At 43.4% G+C, this 7,399-nt stretch overlaps 1 long non-coding RNA gene across 1 annotated transcript; it reads right to left on the minus strand.

Annotated features, from left to right (window-relative positions):
• Positions 1–235: 235 nt before the first annotated feature.
• On the minus strand, positions 236–6,962 carry LOC132501045 (uncharacterized). Its single transcript, XR_009534121.1, has 3 exons — positions 6,828–6,962; positions 1,180–1,457; positions 236–721 (listed from the first exon to the last, which is right to left on the minus strand). It is a non-coding gene; the product is annotated as an uncharacterized LOC132501045 (long non-coding RNA).
• Between the last annotated feature and the right edge of the window lie 437 nt (positions 6,963–7,399).

The raw sequence follows: 7,399 nt of genomic DNA on the forward strand, positions 1-7,399 counted from the left end.
ACTTTTCAGAATTTTGTTCAATATCCTTGCTCTGAGTCAAACATTACTTTTTATTAAAATTTTTTTTAAATTTAATTTTTATTTTTCTATTGGAGTATGGTTGATTTACAGTGTTGTGTTAGTTTCTGCTGTACAGCAAAGTGATTCAGTTATACACACACACACACACACACACATATACATGTATATATATATATATATATATATATATATATATATATATATCTCCACTCTTTTTTAGATTCTTTCCCCATATAGGCCATTACAGAGTATTGAGTAGAGTTCCCTGTGCTATACAGTAGGTCCTCATTAGTTTATTTTTGCTTTGGATGAAAATTTGACCAAAGACAACCCTTTCATGTCTCAAGTACAATATAGTGAAGCAATTTAGTGGAAGAAAGGCTGGTATCTCACTGGGAGCAAGAAAATTAACATTGGCTGTAATACTGTTTCTATGATCTCTGTACAGGTTTCAGCACCGAGGCCCAAGTAGGGACTAGTTATTGGACCCTTGGGAGTGAGGCTGATAGTAAAGGGGGAGAAAGTTTGAAGATGGAGTGAGGAGACGACAGTGGCCAAAGCAGGAGTCACACCTCTCTTATGTGAAGAATGTCCCACGAGATCTTTACTAGACTGGAGCCTAGCAGAATTGAAGGCCCTTTGCTCTGTGTTCTGCAGACACATGATGAGGTCTAGCCAATCTCTTTTCCATCTGATGAACCTGTGAAATTAAAAAAAGGAACATTAAAATTTATCTGTATGGCAGTGCATTAAAATGGGCCAGGGATGTTTTCTCCCATTGACAAATACATAATATATTCTTATAGTTAAATATTTGCCTACAGAAATGATTTTACTAGATTCTTCCTAACCTTTTTAAATATAAAAGTTTCATGAAATCTGTATACTTGGGAATTCCTTGGCGGTCCAGTGGTTAGGATTCTGTGCTTTCATTACCAAGGGCCCGGGTTCAATCCCTGGTCAGGGAACTAAGATCCTGCAAGCTGCATGGCATGGCCAGAAAAAAAAAAGAAAAAAAAAATTGTATTCTTTACTATTCATCTGGGATTAAATCATGATTTGCCTTGGATGAGTGGATGTGTTGCTATTTACCAAGTTAAATAAGATAGAAGAATTGTGTAGAGAGATCAGAGTTACACATACCAAAAGCTCACTTACATTTGATGCACAGAGACGTTGCTTACGGGAAAATGGCACAGTGGGTCCCCTCCCTGACTGGAGGAAATGTGGGAGTCAGCCGCGGTCATCAGCCATGTGAGAGTGAGTTGCAGCCATTCGTCATGTGGTGGCCTTGGTGGAAGCTCATACTAAGTGTCCTCTCTTGGCAGGTCAGCATCTCTGCTGCTTCCTGCCTCAACTGCCCTTCATTTTGTACCTGTTCTTCTTAGAAGTCAGAACGTGTGTTTTGCTGCCGTGCAATCTGTATTGGGAAAGATCTGTGGGAAAAAAAAATACTCAGAGAAGTCAGGGATTAGCAGTTAATGAGCTATCCTACCTTCCAGACCCAACAGTGCAATTGACCTGGCAACTAGTCCACCCCAGCCCTTTTTCATACATTCTAAAAGGAGGCCTTCCCCCTCTGTTTTCCTGTCTGACAGGCCTTCCTATGATACGGTAGACTAGTCTTTATCAGTTAGTGATGGATGTGTTACAACTTCTAGAGTGCACACCAACACCTTAACTTAGGTGTCACCAACTCCAACAATTACAGGAGCCAGGCAAGTACTATGAATGAGCACAGGTTGAGTGAGGACTAGGAGAAAAGATGCCCCTTCATAATATGGATGTATGGGTCCACTGTTGTCAAAATTCCTAATTTTTTAGAGAGTTTGGGAATCTGGATTTTTTTTTTTTTTGTGGTACGCGGGCCTCTCACTGTTGTGGCCTCTCCCGTGGCGGAGCACAGGCTCCGGATGCGCAGGCTCAGCGGCCATGGCTCACGGGCCCAGCTGCTCCGCAGCATGTGCGATCTTCCCGGACCGGGGCCCGAACCCGTGTCCCCTGCATTGGCAGGCGGATTCTCAACCACTGCGCCACTAGGGAAGCCCAGTAATCTGGATTTTTATATGATCTCCTAACACTGAAATGTTGGGTAGTCAATTAAAAAATTAAGTAACTCTCTTAGAACAAACAAACAAATTGAAACACACACACACACACACACACACACACACACACACTGGATCCTCCATGAAAGCCAGTTAATTACATCTGCATGAACTCGGGTGGATTTAGAGTGTATGGTAGAAAATATCTTGGCACACCAGACTGTTGTCACTGGTTACCTTTGGGAACAAGAGTGAGTGTGGGGGGGAACTCTTACATTTTTCTCCCTATACTTTTGTATTGTTTGAATTTGGGGCAATGAGAATACATTTGTATATTACTTATGTAGTTATTTTAAAAAAATAACAGTCTGAAAAATACAAGGGACAGGCTTTAGAAGTTGGAAGACTCCAACATTTAAAATGGCTAGAGACTTAACATTTAACGTGGCAGATTGATTGCATGAAAGACAGAAACCAAAAGAAAAAAAAAAGAAACTTTAAGGAAGCAGAAAAAAAAAGCCAGGGAGCAGAAAAAAAAAAAATCAAAAGGACTATCAGTTTACGAAATGAGAACAGGGTCCTATAAAAATCAGAGAACAAGAAAGAGCTCTTTGAAGTTAAAAGGGCAATACCAGAATAACATTCAGTAAAAAAGTTAGAAGATAAAGTTGATGAAATCTCATAGAAAGTAGGAAATTAAAGATACAGATTTGGAAAGTAAGAGAGAAACAATACGAAACTGATATTTGGAAAAGGAGAAGAGAGAAAGCTGAGGAAAGGAAATTACCATAGAAATAATACAAGAAATCCCATGGAGTGCCCAAACACAAGAAATAATAATCATAAAATAAAACCTCACATCAAGGCACATTATCATGAAATTTCAGAACATCGGGAATCAAGAGAAGATTCCTGAGAGATTTCCTGAGAGAAGAAATAGGCCACAACAAAGGGTCAGGAATAGAATGACATCAAGCTTCTCAACAGCAACACTGGGTGCCATCAGCAAATGAAACGTTTGGAAAAAATATTTCTGAACTTGTACATACAGTTAAACTTCAGTATCCATAAGGGATTGGTTCCAGGACCCCCTGCAATTACCAAAATCTGCTCATGCTCAAGTCCCTTATATAAAATGGTGTAGTATTTGCATATAAGCTATAAGTTTTGCTTTGGGATATTTTCTGAATTTTCTTTTCTGAATATTTTTGATCCGCAGTTGGTTGAATCCTAGGATGCAGAACCCATGGATATGGAAAGCAACTGTAGAGTCAAACTAACACCAAGTGTAAGGGTATAATGAAGATGTTTTCACACAAGAAGGGTCTCATATTTTTTCTATGTACTCATTCTTAGGAATCTATGTGAGGATGCTGTACTTTACTAAAATGAGTAAGCAAATCTAGGAGACTTGGGATCCAGACCATAATGGATCCAACATGAGATCGAGTGAGCAAAGGAAATTCTCAGGGTGGTAGTAAAGATAAGCTTGAAGATGACAGCTGTGCAGCAGGTCTAGAGGAAAACCAGTGCATAATAGAGAAAGCAAGAACATGAAGGGATACCATAGTAGTATCTCCAGGGGAAAAAATGGAACTAACGGAGGATCTCAAATGTATGACACATAGGATATTTGGGGGCTAAATTATTCTTTTAATTTTTATTTTTTAATTAATTAATTAATTAATTTTGGGCTCTGTTGGGTCTTTGTTTCTGCGCACGGGCTTTCTCTAGTTGTGGCGACCGGAGGCTACTCTTTGTTGCAGTGCATGGGCTTCTCACTGCTGTGGCTTCTCTGGTTGCAGAGCACGGGCTCTAGGTGCGCAGGCTTCAGTACTTGTGGCTCGAGGGTTCTAGAGTGCAGGCTCAGTAGTTGTGGCTCACGGGCTTAGTTGCTCCGCAGCATGTGGCATCTTCCTGGACCAGGGCTCGAACCCGTGTCCCCTGCATTGGCAGGCAGATTCTTAACCACTGCGCCACCAGGGAAGCCCTGGTGATAGACATAATACTCAAAATATTGAATATTAATATAACAAAAAATTGTAATGTAACCTTTGGAAAAATGAAGGAGGATAGTGAATAGCTCCATGTGTGTGAATTAGGAGTGGGAGATACATAATAAAGTTAAATACTTTTCTTCATTAGTAGTCAATAGATAATGCTTAAATTGAAAATCAAGAAATAATATAAGCATTAAAAAAAGAAATATAGGAATAAATATCTGAAAAATCAACTAAAAATTTAAAGCCTTTAGTAATTGAGAACTGGCAATGGGAATGGGGTAGAGCAGGGGATGGACTTTTTTTAAACCTTTGGCTCAAAAAAACCCAAAAAACAAACTAGTCACTGGGGATGTTCCCAGTGTTCTGCTAATACCAACAATGCTGGAATGAATAACCGTATACATATGTTATTTCATTTGGATGCAGATATAGCTGGAGGATAAATTTCCAGAGGTCAAGGGGCAAATGTATTTGTACTTTTTTTTTTTTTTTCCAGTACGCGGGCCTCTCACTGTTGTGGCCTCTTCTGTTGCAGAGCACAGGCTCCGGACACAGAGGCTCAGCGGCCATGGCTCACGGGCCTAGCCGCTCCACGGCATGTGGGATCTTCCCGGACCGGGGCATGAACCCGTGTCCCCTGCATTGGCAGGCAGACTCTCAACCACTGTGCCTCCAGGGAAGTCCTATTTGTACTTTTGATAGATAATGCCTAATTGCTCTCCACAGAGGTTGCATCATCTTATCCTCCCACCAAAATTGTGTGAATGTGGTTATTTTCCCACAGCCTCATCAGAAGAATGTGCTGTCAAACTTTTGAGTTTTTATCAATCTGCTAGGTGTCAATATGACTGCTCTTATTACAAGTAAGATTAAGAATCTTCTAAATGTTTAAGAGCCATTTATATTTCTTTTTCTCTGAATGCTCTGATTATGTTCTTTGCCCACATTCCTATTATTTTTTTTATCTTTTTCTTCTTGATTTCTTGGAGCTCTTTGTATTTTAGGGAAATCAATCATTTGTATTGAAATTTTTTTTCCACTTTGTTGTTTGTCTTTGCTACTATTTTCTGCTAAGTTTTTGATGGATATGTAGTATATTTATAAATATTTTCTTTGATAGATTCTGGATTCTGAGTCATAATTAGAAAGACCCTCCCCACCCAAAGCTTATAAAGCAATTCATTGATGTTTTCTCTTAGTGACTTTAAGTTCTCACTTTCTACATTTAAATCTTTGATCCATTTAGAGTTTATCCTCATATATTGATCCAGCTTCATCTCTTCCAGGTGGCTACCCAGTTGTCCCAACTCTCTTCACTATTTGACTCTCAATTTAAGTACAAATATTACCAGGAAAAAAAAAAAAGAGGGGGGGTGGGCAGAGAAGCCCTGCTGATGACCTAAGTGATGAGGGAAGGGAGGAAGTGGGAAGATCACCTCCTCTTTCCCAGCCTCCCGGTCCCCACACTGCCATTCACACGGCCATTTCCATAGAGGTGTCTCGCCCTGTGGCTGTCGTGAGGAGGGATACTTGGCTGCAATGAGAAGTGTGAGTTTCATCCCAGACCCCGGGAGGGATGAAGCAGGAGTTGCTCCAGGAAATTCCCTGTCGCAGGATGACTCAGCTCTAACTGCCTTCCCGCATGACGGCACTGGCACTTAGAGTTCCAGTCCCTGGGAGAGAAAATCTGATTGGTCACTTGCCCATCTCCTGTCAGCAGGGGTCCAAGTGGCAGGATTAGCTGGACATCGGAACCAAGTGGGTGGGAGTAGGGAGGGGCAATTCCAAAGGAAGAGATGCCAGGCAACAAAACCAAAAAAAGCGCCAGCAGCAGCTGTCCACAGCATTTGCAAAAATAGTCACAATAAAAATAGCAGCTATTTGTGGACCATTTCTATAAGCCAGGAACTGTGTTAAGTGTTTTATCTCGTTTACGTCTCCGCAGCTGTGTGAGGTTGACAGGTGAGGAAGCTGAGGATGAAGAGAGGTTAAGAGACTTCTCTGACACAGCTAGTAAATGGTGTAACCAGGACACAAACTTGGATGATCACCCCTGCCCAGCCTCTGCCTTTTAACCATTCAGGGATACTGCTCTCTATGTAGGAATAAAGGTTTTCCTTGGTGTAACTCAGCTTCTGCTCCCTATACACCCCTGGCTGTTGGCCTCTGTGGGCTTTGGATGTGGCCATAGTTGACTGATCTGGTACTCCCGGGGCTCCTTCAAGTCCCCATTGGTCACCCTGTTGCTCGTTGCCTGCTCTCCTGGTAAGCGTCTGGTGGCTACAGCCCCTCTAGGGACCAAGATTTCTCGTTCCTTCTCTCCTCACGGCCATCTCTGGGCAAGGTCCTCTGGGTTGGGCATTGACCTTGTCAGGGAACCATCTCTTCCTACATGCACAGACCTCCCTCAGACCCTGAGCCATTGCCGGGGCCCTCTTGTGCGCCTCTACACTCTCTTCCCTTGGGATGGGGTCCTTCTCCATTAGACACACTGCATGGGAGATTGAGGGGTGGCCTATGTCCCGTAGTGTTAGTCACCACACCCTCTAGGTCAGTAACTGCTCCTTGAATAGGGCTCACACATTTCTGTGTAAATACCCCTCACCCTTCCTTCCACCTGCCCTGGGGCCCCTCTAGCCTGCCTGGATTAGAACTGGGTGCCCCATGGAATCCCCTGGCACCAGCCCTACACTGCTTCATCCCTTGCTCCTCAAGCCCCAGGCTGCCCAGCAGCAAGGGTCTCCTGTGCACTGACCCGCCTTTGGCCACACTCAAGCCTGGAATGTCTTCTTCCAGCTTCCCTCCTTCATGATTCAGAAGCCTCCAAGGTTCTGCCGTTCTCTGGGCTGAGCAGCTCCTGTTGGGTGTTGTTTGGTGCTTGCCTCCAGTTGTAGAAACACCATGATTGAATTTAAACTAGAATTACGCACTCAGCATTGCACAAGTGCTGCTCTTCCAAATGTGATCGCTGCAGGACTGAGTGACTCACAGTCCCTCCCCCTCGGATGTTCTGTGTTGTACACACAGGCTGCCTGCCACGTGTCTCAGCGTGGCACGGAAGCTCCGTCTGAGCAATCACGAAGGTCACCTGCAGCTGGGGATAGCCATCGGGATACTTTCTCCTAGGTGGTCTGGTGGGGGGGGAATGCCAGCTGTAGGGAAACTCCTCTCCCCATCTGCACCCACGTGGGACCATGGTAACAATGACCAGGGTTCACAGGGACTTGGCTCCATGGTCATACACTGCACGCACAACACGGCCCATCACCTCTCCAAACCACAGCCTGCCCCACTCCACCTGCTCAGTGAGGACAAGTCTGATGGCCC

This window comes from Mesoplodon densirostris, chromosome 13 (genome assembly GCF_025265405.1).
Source record: "Mesoplodon densirostris isolate mMesDen1 chromosome 13, mMesDen1 primary haplotype, whole genome shotgun sequence".
NCBI classification, from domain to species: domain Eukaryota; kingdom Metazoa; phylum Chordata; class Mammalia; order Artiodactyla; family Ziphiidae; genus Mesoplodon; species Mesoplodon densirostris.